The sequence below is a fragment of the Aythya ferina genome (genome assembly GCF_964211825.1).
Source record: "Aythya ferina genome assembly, chromosome: 2".
NCBI lineage: Eukaryota > Metazoa > Chordata > Aves > Anseriformes > Anatidae > Aythya > Aythya ferina.
Window position 1 is genome coordinate 131,208,443 of NC_140297.1, and position 17,934 is coordinate 131,226,376.

Here is a 17,934-nt window from a genome sequence, read left to right on the forward strand (position 1 = left end):
TTGGGCAAACCCAATCTGCAAATTATTGCTTAGACTGCTGTTTGCAAGTAGTTTACCTATGATCCATAAAATCATTATAAAAAGATTATCACCATCAATATTTGTACTTTGAATTAAGAGAAAAAGTAATGCATAGAGATATTACGAAAACAAAAATGGATTAGAAAGTACAATTATTTTTTTCCTAAACCAGTGTGAAAACACAAAATAGTTCATTTAGATGGATTAAAACTGAAGAGAGGTATTAGCAATACTTATAAGCACTCTTGATAAAAATGATTTTCCAAGGTGCTTTTCACATTAAACACTGATTGTGCTATATTGTGTTTGCTTTATGAGTCTGTGGGTGTTTGTTGTTTTTTTTTTTTTTTTTTCTTGTTTTGCAAGTTACTTGAATGCTTTGCATTTAAAACAATGAAATGACTGATATAATATGCAGTACCAGAAGAACACATCTGGTTTAACCCTACTTTCATCTTTAGCATTCTTGTCCTAAATTCATCCCTCTTTTTCATTATGAGAAACTGAGTTATGGCCTGCAGGTGTCAAAAGGAAATTGAGAATACAATATCCAGCCCCAGTCTAGTACTAGGTCCATCTTGTTCTCCGTTTTTTTCTGTTACTAGGAAACATTTTCCTTGTTAATATATATGTTTTCAACTATATACGAAATCATAACGCTGTTCTACAAAGTCAGCAAAGTGAAATTTGCTCTTGTCGTTCTTTAAATTACAAAGTAGAGCATGCTTATCTTTTTTTTTTTTTTTTGTGTCTAGGAAAATGTTGCTGTAACAAATACCAAAGGTAATAATAACCATGCCATAAAATTGCCAGTCATTTACCGTGGGTATGGTGTTATGCTTACATTACCCATCCTCACACTCCCATTAAGGTTCTGCCGACACTGAGAGGCACGTGAACAGCAGTAACAGTCACCTAAAGAAACCACAACAAAATGTAACTGTACTGAAGATGCCATCTTCATCTGTCCCTCTGCACTGTTCCTACAGTAGCTGGATTCTACAGAAAACTACAGATGCACACTGTCAACATTTACCAAGGCCATGCTTAAGATGGAGTTACGAAATGCCCCAGTTATGGTTCATACTGTTAATCCGTATTTCTACTTCCAAAAAATGACAGACTTTGATGACAAATGGCATCTTTTTCCATTACACAATTATTTTGTCTTCCTACTTCCAGAGATGTGCATTCTTTGTCACTGTTAAACAAGTATATTTTTCATCTTTTTTTCTACTTTCATACTATAAGCATGAGCCTAATAGTCTAGTTTCTTCATCTTCACATAACAAACCTACTGATCATGCAGTGCCCCCATGATAAAGGATGGGAGTATTTAGAGCCACCCAGGCACTGACATACAAACTTTTCAGTTTATATGATGGCAGGTTTCGGTAAGACACAGACCAGAGGCAGATTATGTTACCGTCTCTGGATCCGCTATCTGCATCGTGTGCCACCTGGAACACTGCATTATCTCTGCAGAGCATTAGTGTGTTTCGACAGTTTTTATTTAAGGAATAAACTGTCTTTAGAATTTACACAATGTCTGATTATTTTTGCAGAAAAGTTACAGCAGCTGGACTTATTCTTTCTCCTCTGCATGTCTTAATACGGACTTAAAACTCTGACAAAGCTACAAGTGCCCAGCACAGCCTGACTCAACAGCCTGCTCTCAACCCTCAGCTTTTGGCTCTTCAGAGCCAAAATGTTAGATGTTTCTATAAATACATCAACACAAAAAGGAGGACTAAGGAGAATCTCCATCCTTTACTGGATGCGGGGGGAAACTTAGTTACAAGAGATGAGGAAAAGGCGGAGGTGCTCAATGCCTTCTTTGCCTCAGTCTTTAGCGGCAATACCGGATGTTCTCTGGATACCCAGTACCCTGAGCTGGTGGAAGGGGATGGGGAACAGGATGTGGCCCTCATTATCCATGAAGATCTGGTTGGTGACCTGCTACGGCACTTAGATGTGCACAAGTCGATGGGGCCGGATGGGATCCACCCAAGGGTACTGAGGGAACTGGCAGAGGAGCTGGCCAAGCCACTGTCCATCATTTATCAACAGTCCTGGCTATCGGGGGAGGTCCCAATCGACTGGCGGCTAGCAAACGTGACGCCCATCTACAAGAAGGGCCGGAGGGCAGACCCGGGAAACTACAGGCCTGTCAGTTTGACCTCAGTGCCAGGAAAGCTCATGGAGCAGATCCTCCTGAGAGTCATCACGCAGCACTTGCAGGGCAAGCAGGCGATCAGGCCCAGTCAGCATGGCTTTATGAAAGGCAGGTCATGCCTGACGAACCTGATCTCCTTCTATGACAGAGTGACGCGCTGGGTGGATGAGGGAAAGGCTGTGGATGTGGTCTACCTTGACTTCAGCAAGGCTTTTGACACCGTCTCCCACAGCATTCTCCTCAAGAAACTGGCTGCTCTTGGCTTGGACTGGCGCACGCTTCGTTGGGTTAGAAACTGGCTGGATAGCCGGGCCCAAAGAGTCGTGGTGAATGGAGCCAAGTCCAGTTGGAGGCCGGTCACTAGTGGCGTCCCCCAGGGCTCGGTGCTGGGGCCGGTCCTCTTTAATATCTTCATCGATGATCTGGATGAGGGCATCGAGTGCACCCTCAGTAAGTTCGCAGATGACACCAAGTTAGGTGCGTGTGTCGATCTGCTTGAGGGTAGGAAGGCTCTGCAGGAGGATCTGGATAGGCTGCACCGATGGGCTGAGGTCAACTGCATGAGGTTCAACAAGGCCAAGTGCTGGGTCCTGCACCTGGGGCGCAATAACCCCAAGCAGAGCTACAGGCTGGGAGAGGAATGGTTGGAAAGCTGCCAGGCAGAGAAGGACCTGGGAGTGATGGTGGACAGTCGGCTGAATATGAGCCAGCAGTGTGCTCAGGTGGCCAAGAAGGCCAACGGCATCCTGGCTTGTATTAGGAACAGCGTGACCAGCAGGGCTAGGGAGGTGATCGTCCCCCTGTACTCAGCTCTGGTGAGGCCGCACCTCGAGTACTGTGTTCAGTTTTGGGCCCCTCGCTACAAGAAGGACATGGAGGTGCTTGAGCGGGTGCAGAGAAGGGCGACGAAGCTGGTGAGGGGCCTGGAGAACAAGTCCTACGAGGAGCGGCTGAGGGAGCTGGGCTTGTTCAGCCTGGAGAAGAGGAGGCTCAGGGGCGACCTTATCGCTCTCTATAGGTACCTCAAGGGAGGCTGTAGCGAGGTGGGGGTTGGCCTGTTCTCCCACGTGCCTGGTGACAGGACGAGGGGGAATGGGTTTAAGTTGAGCCAGGGGAGTTTTAGGTTAGATGTTAGGAAGAACTTCTTCACTGAAAGGGTTGTGAGGCACTGGAACAGGCTGCCCAGGGAAGTGGTGGAGTCACCATCCCTGGAAGTCTTCAAAAGACGTTTACATGTAGAGCTTAGGGATATGGTTTAGTGGAGGGCTGTTAGCGTTAGGTTGGAGGTTGGACTCGATGACCTTGAGGTCTCTTCCAACCTAGGAAATTCTGTGATTCTGTGATTCTGTGAAAACCAGCAAGCCCCAGTTTCCTCTCTTATCTCCCTCCTGCAGTCTCTCCTTACACACACATTGTACAGCTGTGCTTCTCTTCCCCTCCTAAGCACACAGCTCAGCAGATCACCAATTCCCCAGCCTCAGCCTCGGCCTACCTCCCCTCCGGCGCAGAGTCCTGTTGTAACTTTACATTAAGTTTACATTAAGAATTACATGCCCCAAATGTGTGTCCCACCCCAGCTCCTCTGACCTCCAGAGCCCCCTTCTCACCCCCGCTGCCCAACCCAGCAGCATGGGACAGAGGCACGGGGCTCGCTCCCCATCCTGCCCCTGACAGGATTTTGCTGCCTGCGCAGCAGCGCCTGGCAGATGAGCAAATCTGGGACAGCATCTTTCTTTACAGCATGCTGCGAGTAAGGAGGCGCGGGTTGATCTCAACAGGCTGTGGCATCCTCAGCCTGTGAAATTAATTCCTCCAGCTCGTGCCAAGGCGGCTGGCTCAGAAACTCCAGAGTCGAGTTCTCGTCCTGAGGGGAACAAGCTCTGGGAGTTACCCACGGGAGCTGAGGCTGAAGCAGCAGCGTTGTAATGACGGCCTGCAGATGAAAAGCATGACCCCACAACACAGTACTCCACCGTCCGACTTATCGATCACAGAGAAACAAAACTGAAAAGAAAAATCAGGGTGCTTCAGGCACTGCTCAGTAGGGAAGAATGGAAAGGAGGGCCTCAAACAGCCTGACTTCAAGAACTTCAGGACTCATTGTAGCCAACTGGAAGAGATTAAAACAACATTTATGGCAAACAGTTTGGAAAGTGGCCCTCTTGTGCCTCAGGGAAAGCTGCTAGTGGCTGGGAAATACACAGCAGAGCCTGGTGCAGTACCTGCAACGTGTGGAGGTCTTACCAACGCTTCAACAATGCACAGAGCTACATTTTGGTAAACTAAGGGGGTGGGAGGAGAAAGAATGTGTGCATAGGAATTAGAAAAGTATTATTCTACCATTCCCAATTCTTTCTGTTTGTTATACATCCCATCTGCCAGCCTCCTGTGTAGAACCTTACAGGTGAATTTTTGATTCATTAATTTCATCTGAAATGAGACAAATAGCCATGCATAAGATGTGTATTTGTCCTCCTTTTAAAGGAATATCTAAAAAAGAGAATCATCAATCTACAATGTCAAAAGAATTCAGTCACACACATGATCCACAAATGGGATTTGCTAACAAAAGTTATTCAGTTACAGCTATAAACAGCAGCATGCAGAGCACGATAAATCACATTGAAGCAAACATATATGTCACAACCTCCAAAAAACATTTCACAAGCAAGAAGATTAAAACAATAACACAAGCTTTAGGACTGATTTTTTTTTTCTTGCTCTGTAACAAGGGTCGCGTTTTGAAGAACTGAAAATAAACTCAAGGGCAGATTCAAATAGTGATTATTTTCGTATGTCTGCTCTCCCCACTGCATGCTACACTGAAGGGATACCCTGTCACAAGCAATACATCAGCGCGGGGATCAGCACGGCTGTTATGCAATGGGACCCATCTGTGGTTCGTCTGCTGGCTCTGACTGCTTGCCTTGGGAAAGTGAAGCATCTCCACTGCAAACACTGATCTCAGCCTATGGCCCAGCTTTGCATCTGAAGGGCTTTCCTTGCTCTTTAAATAACTCTACGTATCCCGTCTGTGTGACGCTTACCTACCTGTCTGATGAGAAGCACGTGGAGCCCTTGTGCTGCAACACCAATTGCTCCACCTCTGCAACTGCCATGCTGGGAACCAGCATAATTCCTACCTTTCCAAAGCAAAACCTAACAAAAATCCTGAATGGGAGGGGGAAAAAACAAAAGTTTCACCCTCAACGATATCTCCTCATCCATGTTGAACGTCTGATGACCAAGTGTTTTTATAGTTCAGCCACACCACAGAGATCCCAGCTAAGAAGGAGAAGGAGAAAGCTTCTCTATCCTGCTCCTGCAGGTCCTGCAGGTCCCAACCACCCCATCAATGGGATGCACAAGGCTCTGCTGGTTTCAAGTGGAGTGGCTGCTGCGCTTCTGCCTCAGTAAAGGCATTGTTGGAATCTGAAACAGACTTGTCAAAGCCATCATCTCTACAAACTATTTCATGCAAATCTAAAGCAAAATAAAACTATGCTGTTGCACATGTGCTCAGAGTCATGTTCTTCAGAAACAACCAGTAACTTGGGGCATACAACCTAGCAACTCGGAAGGACTTTTTTTTTTTTTTTTTTTTTTTTTAGAAAACGCAGCAACTATCAAAACCAAACTAAACAAACCAAACAAAAAAAGCAGTTGTTGCAATCACACAGTATGATCTGCAGTCTCACACATCACTCTTGGATCAGAGATGTACAGAAGTAAAACTGATTTCACATTATAGCCTCAAGGGCATATGAGTTGCACAAGGAAGCCAAGATGTCTACACAACCTTCCTGAAGTATTATTGCCATGATGAACAGTCAAGATATTATATAGAGCAAACGCAGTAACCAAAAAAGTAAGCGAAAAAACATTTTTGATTCATTGTCTCATTTTTATTCCTCAAGAATAAGCAGCTGCTTTCTCTGTATCTTTTTTTTTAAAAAAAAAAAACAAAAAACTACCATTGTTAAAAAAAAACACAGAAGATTGATTAGAGTTAGGGAAGCATGTAATGTTTTAAAAGCCCACTTCACAACAATTTTGACAAGTAGCTTAAGCTGAGAGTATCACCCAGCATGTGAGGGCTGTGCTTGTTATTGGGACGCTACCAAAGACAGTACAGTATTTCTACAGTATATGTAATATGTTCTCTAACACTGCAAAGAAGTCTGCAAAAAGTAATAGCCAATATTCCTCTGCAAGCATGGGTTGGTTTGGGGGTTATTAAAATGCAAATTTTTAAAAGGAGCATTTGCTTCAAAAACCACAGGAAGAGAGACAAGAGAGACAAAACCTCTAAGTATTTATCTTTGAATCAAAGGACTCACGCTTATCTTGAGCTTCAATTTCAGCATCAACTTCTACGGAGAGAGTTTGTACAAAATGAACTTTCCGAGCGTTTTTACACCACAAACTTTACTTGTCCTCTTAAATAAGGCCTTAAAGTGAAGTTTATCGTCCACTTCATTTGTGAAGTTGCATAAATTAATCAAAGGACATACAATATTCTTATTACGCTTAAGTAACTGGCAAGGCCAGCCCTATGAAGGTTGTTATTTATATTGCTTCTTTATCAGCTTGTTATTTTTATTGCTTCCTTATCTTTACTGCATCTTCAAGCTGCATCTTATTACAAAGCAAAGTGGTACGTACAGACTGGAGGATTTCATCACATTACACATTGCATTTTCCCATGTTATATTGTTGGGAGAATTCATGAGCTGAAATTTTATTTCAGTAGCCCATAATCTTTTGTGTTACTAAATAAAAAGTAGACATGACAAAAGGGGAACTATTTTTTCCCCTTTATTGAAACTTCAGAAATATTTCACCAAGTTGCAGTGTGTCTTCTCTCTTTGTTAAGATGTAATTTGACGAGATAACTTTAAGAAGTTGAACTACAGCTTGTTAATGTGCCATAGCAATCGATTATGTAACACCTTTTAAAATTCACTTATAGCAGTGACAAGAATATAGCTATTGGTGGAAAGAAAAAATAAATAACTGCTATACTCAGAAATCAGCTGACAGCCTTGGTGAGTTGCTACTTGATTTAATTTCCATGCCTTTTCTGCTGGAGAAATTCCCAGCAGAGAACACAAAGGATGCTACAAGAAGTTTCTGCAAATACTTTACTCCTTTTAAGCCAAAAGTGCAAAAATCCATAGTTCGGTGCATGACTGGCTAAGCCCAGCCCTTGTGGAAACAACCAAAAGCAGAGGAACCATCATTACACTATGTGAAATACTTTGAGGAGCACTCAGATTGGAAAAATCACATCGTAGACTAATGAAAACTATGTATTCCTTTTTCAGATATTTTACTTTTTATTACACTTGCCACAAATATTAACAGTTTAATCCTGTAAAATTCAATTCCTGCCAACAATCTTAACCAAAATTCTTTATTTTTTCTCTGGAACAGAACCTCAAGCCACACAGAAAAAGCCTGTTTGGCATTTATTAGAGGATTAAAATGCATGTGTATTGTAGCTTTGACCCTACAAAAGGGAGTGTGATGATTTGCTTTATTTATTTTTTTACAGAAAATGGAGCATAGGATTAAGCAATAGCTAAATGGACAAATTGCCCTACATTTCCAAACCAGGAAAAATATTCCCATTTATTTAAAACTAAATAAAACTGGAAAGTGTGTACTGGAAATGGCCCTATAAAAACGTACGTGAGGGGTCACTTCTAAACAATAGGTTTCAAAATAAAAGCTGGTGAAATACTCAGCAACTAACAGGAGCACAAGTGAAAATGTGTCCGTCCAGCACGACACAATAGAGGTACACAGCATTAACCAAGCCAGCTCCAAAACAACCAGCATGGATCCCAAGAGGCAGGATATTTGTGCAGAGTATCAAACACCAAAGCAAGCAATAGAAAACAACGATATTCAGAAGGCTTTGGTAACAAATCTAGGACACCCATGCCTGTATTTCTTAGTTTTAAATGTAATAACACTTTGCCTCCAGCTAGATGAATTCAGTTTCCCAGGAACAAAGAGGATGCAGCTGAGAGCACTGAACATCCTCACTTTCCCGCAAGCTGCTTGCGATCACAGTTGATTTGCAGTTTCCATATGCTTCCTTAACCACCTTAATTGAGGGCTGCTTTTCAGTTGCAGCTCTGAAACCGATTTTGTATCCTTATCGGAACTAGACTGAAAGCAGCACTAAATCTCCGAGTCTCCATGCTCAAAAACTTTAACTTCATTGTCCAGATGCGTGTGCTTGGTGCTACAGAAGTGCAGGCAAAGAAGGGATTCGGGTCCAGTTTAGGACACGTGCATTACGTGTATGTGCGGGCTGTGTCTGTGCTCCCACCACTGCCAGCAGAAATCTGGTCACGTCACCAGCAGAGCACTGGGAGCAACTGACCTGCCTTTATGGACAGGGATCAAGACCTATCTTGTGTAAATTCAGGTGTGCAGCATCTCTAAGATGCCCCAGCACATCCCAGCTGGCTCTGAGCTGGGCAGCTGACCTTGAGCAGCTGACGCTCCATTTCAGCCTGAAATGAAGACCCCGTTCCTGGCGGGTTTTTCAGAATAAGAGATCTCCTGCACTTCACCAATAACTTTTACAAAGGTACTTGCTGTTGACTGACACGCTTAGTCATAACTGCATTCCTAAAAAGAGCTTAATCATAACCACATTCCTGAAATTTACATATAACCTACTGTGCTGTAGCATGCAGCTCCTTCCAGCAGACCCCTCAAAGTGCAGTAAAAGTACAGCAGTCCTGGTTTCACATAGGGAAAGACAGCAGAAAAAGAGCAAAAAGCATTTTCAAGGCAACTTTTCCAGAACAATTCATTTTTACCTTGCCAAAATCAAGGTACGGGTTCAACCCAACGTTTCTAAGTTTGGGGAGCAGGCTTTTATGTGTGGTTGAGTTTTTGTCTGAATAAAAACAGGCTGAAAGCTGTTTGCTGTCTGGAAGATTAAGTTCATCCTTAAGCACAGCTGTACATAAAGTGCTGTGAAATACTGGAAATTAGGTGGTGTTGATGCAGCATTACAGGTTTTGTTCAAAGGGGCATGCTGGGCTGGTAGTGCTGAAGGTATTTTGAGTTCACCTCTGAATGAGCACATTTTGGCACTGCTCCCACTTGCAGCACATTCAGCCAGGCTCTGCTCACAACCAAAATTTGAAGGGGGCAGTGTTATCAGAGTAACCAGGCATTGCAACTCAAACTCTACCTCTATTTATTTTTGTATTTCCCTTTGTTTGTGTAGCTTGCTGGTACACCCATCGAAAGGAAGCAGCCGAAGTACCTCACATCAGGAACAAGCAAAGCTATAAAGCTGCTGCAGACAACAGCAATAACTCGTGAGTGTTGCCCTGAAGAAGAACACAAGAGCTATCTATGAGAAACCAGAGTAATGTCTAACACTTACACTGCATTCTGCTTCGTAGCAAGGTCCCAGAGCATTACATGTGGCCAGGCACAGTTTTGTCTTGCTGTCTCCATGGCAGATCTCACCCTAGTATTTTAACCTTTGGGAAGAGTCAGCCAAGTGTTTCTGAGGATAATTTCACTGACAGTGAACGTACAGCCATGCCTACACCTCTGTACTCTGCAGCTAAGCAGGAGGCAGCACCAGCTCTCTGTCACTTACCTGACTGTCAAGTGGTGGCTCTGACCCATCTGCAGAACAGCGTACTACAAGGAAGACTCCTCTGGATCTTCCTTCACAACGGAGGCAGCATTTTTTAATCCCTTCTAAAATCTGTATATGGAAAATCCTAACTACCTCAGATTTAACACAGTTAAATTCCGAAAACAATGAAGGCCCAAAGCTAATCAGTTCTCACACCTTTTCTCATGGATTATTAAAAAAACAAACAACAGTAGCCTAAACACGGCTTCTAGAAATAGAAGAACATGCTTGCTCTTCCTAGCAGTCCATGTTTTATATTTCAATTCCTGTTACAAATGAAAGCCCAGTTATAGAGTGCAATAATGCAGCCTTACCCATGTCACGCTGCACCTAAACAAGAATTATCTGTCTCTATATAAAGTTACATCACCCACCATCCACAAAAACACACCTCAGATTGTTGTTGAAAACGAGTAGCTCAAAAATGTTAAGGGACAGGTTTGGAGGAATTAAAAAAAAGATGGAATGGGGATGCTACGACCTGCTTATCCTCTTGGGAACGGCAGTCGTGCCGTTTTCTAACATAGTGAAAGCAAAATACAGAGTTGACTCTTTTGTTTTTCACTGACGCTCAATTTTATTTGGTAGAAGCTCTCACAGGCCTTTAAATAATTCATAACGCAGCGCCTGTTGTTCAGTTCGAGGAGGGAGCTCGGAGAACGTTAATCCAAACAGAGATGAATTGGCACAGCTGTAAATCTGCAGGACGCCTCCCCGATGAGCTCATCCCCTAGCAGTGCAAATGAGTGACATCATGCTTGCCAAGCCGCGCACACGCGCTCACACTCGCTCACTCCCCTTTCTCCTCCCCATGCAGGGTTTCTGCTGCTTTTTCCACAGGTGATCAACATACACAGCTCATCCTAGGCAGAGGAAGGAAGCAGGAGGACCTGCCACCGAATCCAGGGTTTGTCCCGCTAGGTTGTCACGGCTCCGGCACAGACAAAACAGAACACATCTTTCTGTCTGGAACAGAATGAAGCTGCACCTTGGTCGGTCTAGCTCAAAAAATCCTGAGAGAAAATTATAAAGAGACATGCCTTTGAATAAAATTCACAAACACTTCTCAAAGGACTGCTCAGCGCTTCTACTCGATACTCATCCAGCGTGTCTCCGTGACCTTTTGCTCACAGGAACACTCTCCAAGCCAGGTCTCACAAACATTTAGCACAGACAAGTTTGGATATGTTCATACAGCCACACTGTTGAAATGTCTCATTTCCCTGAGTTTCAGTTTGCCATCACACACTTAAGGTGTGGACATGAAAATATGTGACATTGGGAAACTGTCCGAAGGTAATAAAACGGGATAACATACCAGAGAAACTAAACAGCTAACAAAAAGCCCACAGACAGAATTAATACATGTGAATAAAATGCCCAGGTAACAGCTTTGATACGAAATCTGCAGGAATTCGAGGTGCTTTGCTATTCATCCATGAGCAGGAAGGGCAGCTGCACTTGTTTGTGCTCATGAATACGCCAGGCAAGGTCTGCAACAAGCTTTGCAGCTTCAGCTACATAGCAAGCATCAATATTAACAAGCTCATTTAGGTCTATTTCATGCTCCTCAATGACTTACAGTTGTTATTTTGCTGCAGACATTTATACCATTTCTCGTGGCAGCAGGAAGCACAGCGCAGTGTCAGCAACACCCCACAGAACTGGAGCCAGCCCTCCGGCTCCTGACCCTTACTGGTCCTGGAAACAGTTCCCACTGAGTAAGGACCACTTTATATCCACCTATATGCACTATATATTTATATATAGTTAACTATATATATATATATAGTTAAATACTATAAAAAAAATACTATAAAACTATATATATATATATAGTTAAATATATAGTTATATATTTATATATACACTTATTCTGCCCTTTCCAAGTTTGAGACACTCTTTTTCTTCTGTCCCCTCATCAAGGCTACATGCTGCTATTATGAAGCCAACTGTACATGACACGGAGGCTCTTTGTAAAAGCTTTTACCAAAACAACCTGCCACAGCACACCCCAACCTACGTAACACAGCTTGAATGTGCAGCATCACCTCCTGCCTGGTGGTCGGGCCAAAATCAAGGGACCTGGTTTGTGTCCAGCGTGAGAGTGACAGCACGCGGCCCCAGGAGGTTTGTGGGTTTGCCATGGCTCAGAATTGTTGGGTTTTCCAGGATTCATGCTGCTTGTTGAGCCGTGCTATCTAAAACCCACAGCTCGGAAGAAAAAGGCATGCGGTGGGTTCTTGCTAACACAGGAGAAGCCCTGCAGACTGGAGAATTAAAACAGGATGCTGAAATGGGGATTATACAGCTCTTGAGATGAACAGGAAAAAATGCAAAACAAGGAAGCAAACAACACACAGAAGTAGTAAACTTGGCAGATGGCACAAAGAGGTGGCAGGAGCTCCGGCCTCTAGAAAAAGCTCGAGGAAAAAGGCAGATTCTGGGCTTTTGGATGCTACCCAGCATTTTTACAGAGCCTAGTACAGCGGTGCCATTCCTGGGCTAGGATGTCTTTCAGATACTGAAATAAAACAGCAGAGATTCATTGCTCACTGAACTGCTGGGCAATTCTTCCACGAAGGACCATCCTTCTCCTCCTCCTTATTTAACGCTGATACAAGTACACAAGTTCCAAACACAATTTAAGACTGAGAAACCCAGGATACAGCTGCCCAGAGAAGACGAAGCACCCAAGACCAGCACGCTTTGGCAGCAGCACTGCAAGGGACAAGGCAAAGCAGAGCCTGGCTCTCCTCAGCCCCCAGAGAGAGGGAATCCCAGGCAAACAGCAGGTACGAGGTGAGGAAACATTCATTTTGTCTGGAGCACAGCAGACTCATCAGGCTCATAATTCGGAGCAAGTGCATCATCCTTTCCTTCTTCCCTCTCTGCCCATTGAAAAAAGGCCTCTGGAAGTAACAAGCTCTGCAGTGACAGGCACACAGCTCCTTTTGCTCAGCCCTTGCACTACCTGAATGCCTTGAAAACCGGCTGAGAGCTCAGGGCAGAAGCAATGATATCAGAGAATATGAAAAGCAGTGAAGCAATGGGTGCACAGGCGCATCAGCTCCCCCCAAAATCTCCTTTTCCCTCGAGGAATCCTGCTGGCGACTACGCAAACCTTTGCACGGTGGTGTGCTTGAGATTTCAGAAAACAAGCAGCAGAGGAAAACAAACCAGAGCACCTCCTCTGATCCCAGTGCACATTCTGGGTCTTGTAAATAGACTTTGTTTTGTAAGGAACTGATTTGAAATCTCCATTTTAACATCAAACTCTGTGGCAATCAGCCCCCCGGATCCCAGCTCTGTGGCTTCAGTAGGGCACAGCTGGAGGGCACGTACTTACCTGTCACTGCTAACTCTGCTCGTAACGTCAGCGAGCCAGAACCTCTCCCCCTCCCCCCTAGAACAGGAGGCTTTAAATTAATCTGGAAAGGGGCTACATGGAAAGAAAAACTTTAGAGAAACTTCATTTCATTGCTTTGCTCTTACTTTGCATTTGCGTTTCATCTCCCACACCGTTACCTTGGCCCAGAAGAGGCGAACAAAACGCATCGGTAAAGCTTCTGCTTCAAGAAGTCATTTTAGATTTGCAACTTAGAAAAAAAACTTTTTAGCTAAGCTTTATCCCATCCTTCTTTCCATCTACATACAGCCCCAGCAAAAGATTTAATGCAGTTTAGTGGCTAATAGCATACAATTGCAGCCTTCAGTGCTCGATCGGAAGCACTGATCTCTGAGCAGAAAATATGTAAATTAAGAGCTACAACATGAAAAAACTCCGCTGACGTAGAGGATTTATATTTCTGCTTCTTTAAACGATGCACAAACTGAATCCCACATGGATAGGCAAAGGGATAGGCTCACTTTGGTTATTTATTATTCACAATGTTCTTTTTTAAATAGTTAATTCTGCATAGAACATAAGGAAGATGCTTTTTGTAAATCATTTTAATTATATTACTGCAATATATTTAAATAGCAAGCTTAAAGTCTTTACAACTTATTCAAGGATGGTTGAAAAAATACTCCTGGAAACACTGTAATTGCGTTTTCATAATGGTATGTATTAATTTATATTTCTTTGATCTGCACAACACAAGATCAGAGCCAAGGAACTCTCAGGCAGGGACCTACACCATACTATGGGTGGGTGCCCCATTTCTGCACCAGCTGCAGAAGAAGGTACACATCCAAAAAGCAGACAAAGAAAGCCAACCTATGGTGTAACACCAGGCAGAAGTGGCACTTCAAGAAAGATCTGAAGACCTACTGAAGAAACCAGGCTGTGCCAGACACGCAAGAGCTTGGCACAAGGGAAACATCTGGAGAATGCATGATAAATTGACTTTTGGATGAGATAACGAGAAAGACTTTGAGACCTAAAGTGGTCAGAAGTTACCAAAGACCTGCTAAAACACTTTAGACAGCGATAAAAATTGGAAAATGAGAGGTGCTGCTCTAAAGCAGGAGTACAGGGTTTCAAGGAGGAGCAAGGCTACCCCATGGAAAGGAAAACCCAGAGGTGAGAAGGGGAGAGAACAGACTCCCAGGGAGCAAAACTGGCAATCAGCAGGGCAGGGAGAGGACAGACATGGGAACACCAGCATGGCTCCTGAAGTTCTGGTGGGTGGAAAAGAAGGGCTGCCAGGCTAGCACAGGATTTCAGAACACAAAAAAATGCTTCCTCACCATTTATAGTTTTCAAAGAAACTACTTAGTTTCTTTGCTCGTACAATTTGTCTTCTATTTGCCAGTAGAGCATTATAACACATTGCTAATAGAAAAGGCGAAAGAAAATCAGTACAGGTCTTATACTAGGAAAATTACCAATTCACCAAAGCATAGCTCTTGAGATTATTTTTTTAAAAAAACAGGTTTTAATGTAGAGCCAAGTTACTCTCTGCTCTAAAAATGCTCATTCTACAATTATCAATAGCACCAGCATAAAGAAAAGAACACTACCTCTGCTCTTCTACTCTCCTCCTGTCCCTCACACCTGCTGTAAAAAGAGGGTTTGACTTCAGTTAAAAACAGCTTTCCCTGCTTCAATAAAATAAGGCACTCCTGTATTTTGAGGAGCTCCCTTAGTCAGCACTTCATTTAATTCCAGCTGTTAGATAAACAATAATGAAGAACTGCAGGTCACAAATGTGGTGTTTCAGATCACTGCCTCGGTTATTAAATACAAGATCTCCCTTTGCTGAAGCATGCAGGTGCATAATCTGTTATTTAATGGGGACATGGCAGTTCCACTTCCTTCTATTAACAAGACCTTCACATTTCCAATATGGTTTTGTTTTTCTTAGGATGCAAAGGATTCTGCTGCCTGGAACAAGAAATAAGAGTTTATCAGACTGCGACTGCAGCCCTTTAAACATTTTCATGCAACCTGATCCTTGTGATAGGATGCTTACATTGCAGAGCCACGCCAAAAGAGCCACTGCTTGTGACTGGCAGCAATGTGCAAGAACCAGGGACACTCTATGGGACCACTCTGATAGCGGCTGTATGCATTTTCTGTAGTATTGCTTCATTAATACTGTGTGTTGTTTTTTGTTTTTTTTTTTTAATATAAAATACAAACATTTCAAGTTTTTCAAGAAGCTGTTTTTAAGCAAATTAACCTAAAAACCACTCTCTACAAACCACTCTCTTAGATGCTTCTTTGTCAGGCATTTCAGGCATGACCACTTGGAGATGTCTCACAGGTGGAGATGCGGCAAGCAGTGGAAGGTCTAAATAAGCTGGAAGTAACACAGGAAAATTAGAACAAGTTTTGAAATTATTATACAGCTGAGAAGCAGCTAATGCACAAATCCTTATATTGCATGTAGCACTTTGAGAAGAAATTTCCCTTTGTGGTCTCTCTGACACCTCCAGCCCTAGGACATGGGGTTAAAGACAGCCTGCTTGGTATCACAGACACTAAGCTCTTCTCTGGTAAGCTACAAAGAAGAATGACTTTTTTTTTTTTAACATCTTTATTGCTTGAATTTTTGCCTGAAATTATTTTTGCTTGAAATTTGAAATATTATTGCTTGAAATTTATTGTTTGAATATCAACCTGGCCAAGGAATCTCTTTTAAACAGGATGGAAATATATGGAAAAAATATAAATACAAATCTTAGTTCTTCATCTGCAGACAATTAAAATTTGATGTTTTCAACACCTCATTTTTTTTTGCAGAAGGACTGATCAGAAAACAGCAACAACCTAAAAATACTATTTGTACCAGGACTAGTAGTTGCAATCCCCTTCCAATGCTAATAACTTAGTTGTGACCATCTAGACAACCGTTTAGCTCAGCATTTCCAGAAAGTGGGCAATTCCCAGTTTGGCAGGCTCATCCATCCATTGGTCTTAATTTGCAATGTCCTAGACAGGTGCAAGTTTGGGTGCTCCGTGCTTTTTTGTTTTTGTTTTAAGATGTGTCAGTAGCTATACAGCATTGAATCATAATATACTGTACTACATGTTATTATTATTTTCATTAAAAGCAGAGCTGCTGTCCTGGACATGTTGAAGTGGACGTGATCAGTCTGGAAGGTATCGACATCTGTGTAGTTTTTTTTTCCCCCAAATATAAGTTGGCCCTTCTCTGTGCGTGCATGAAGAAGTTCACTAATAAAACAAGAAGTGTATTCTATTTTAAATTATACAGGGCACTAATCAGAAGCAGTGAGGTATATAAGTATATAGCAGAACACGCATACAGATGAGGGAAAGCACTCAGGAAATGATTCTTATCATAGATAGTGAAATGGCCATTCTTTAAGTGTGTAGTTTTAGGATGCCAGAAGTTTTGACTGGACAACACACATGGAGAAGGAGATGGTGTTTCTCTGTCACAGAGATTCAACAGGGTGATCTGTTTAACCATTCCCAGCTGTAACCTGAACATAATTCCCAAAGAAAACAGTTAAAGCATCTCTGGGAGAAAGGAGGGCAGAAACGACCTGAGGTTTGTCTAAACCACAGTCATTTCTCTGCAGACATACATACATATAGATATTGTACACTTATAAACAATTTGCGCTTCATCGCCACTACTTTGCTACCTGGAGTCTGTCAAAATCTAACCAGTGCATTGAGCATTGCAGCGAACAGCCATCAGGTGTCAAAGCCCCATGTTTGGAGGGCTGCCAACAGCCCCACGCTTCCTTTCAAGTACAAAACCGTGCATCTACTTTATACCTTCTGCAATCAAAGTGTTCAAAGCACTTGGAGTGTGCCTGCCTGCTGGGTGTTTTTTGGGGAGCACGCATGGAAGGAGGCCTTTACAAGTGAACAAGGGGTATGCCTTCTCTATCCAAGCTAGCTTTGGGGCCATCCTTCACGAGCAGGACTGGCATTTCTGGGCTCCCAGCCACACATGAACTACAACAGATTGGGCTAGGTCCAACCCTGAGCCCATACAATGCGCTAATGTGGAAAATATTACGCTCCCTTTCCCAGAAAACAAATGCTGGATTCAGTTTCCAGAACCTGTTACTTCTGTTCCCACTCGACGGTGCCAGCAGGCTCACCTAGTTATCCCGCTCACCCATCTCACGGAGCTACTCAACGTGACTGGCCATGGAGCTCGTGCACCCTTCTTCACTGGAAGGAGGACAGATTTACCTTCTACGTTGAAACTGGAAGAACTGAGGCCAGGAAAATAAAGAAATAAGTAAATAAAGCCACCAAAAAATGTTGATGCTTAAAGGGCACGGTCCTCAGATTCCTCTCACGCAGTATCAAAGCCACAGGCATCCCGACTCTCTGCCTGCACTGTTCCCACGGGTTGTGCCACCGCTATCTGGGGCTTGCCCCTTCCCAGCCCCAACCCCACCACCCAGCTCCTGGGGGAACATCAGGCCCTTGCCCCAGCCTAAAAGTCTGGAGGTGCATCGCTGTGAAATGAGAGGTTCATCTGAGAAGGAGGAATCCTGTGTCTGGCATTTGTTTTCACACCTTTGTTCACACAATTTGTATTAAACTGTTGGATAAAGGGTGTCCCCTCCAGTCACCACAAGACTGTTCTTCACCATGGAAAAGGATGGAGAG

The 17,934-nt window shown here is 43.3% G+C and overlaps 1 protein-coding gene and 1 long non-coding RNA gene across 5 annotated transcripts in view; one reads left to right on the forward strand and one right to left on the reverse strand.

Annotated features, from left to right (window-relative positions):
- The window catches only part of ZNF704 (zinc finger protein 704), a 96,987-nt gene that overhangs the window by 47,764 nt on the left and 31,289 nt on the right, over window positions 1–17,934 (reverse strand). The gene's annotated exons all lie outside the window — the stretch shown is intronic.
- Window positions 753–4,274, forward strand: LOC311432748. Its single transcript, XR_014690288.1, has 2 exons — window positions 753–1,731; window positions 3,556–4,274. It is a non-coding gene; the product is annotated as an uncharacterized lncRNA (long non-coding RNA).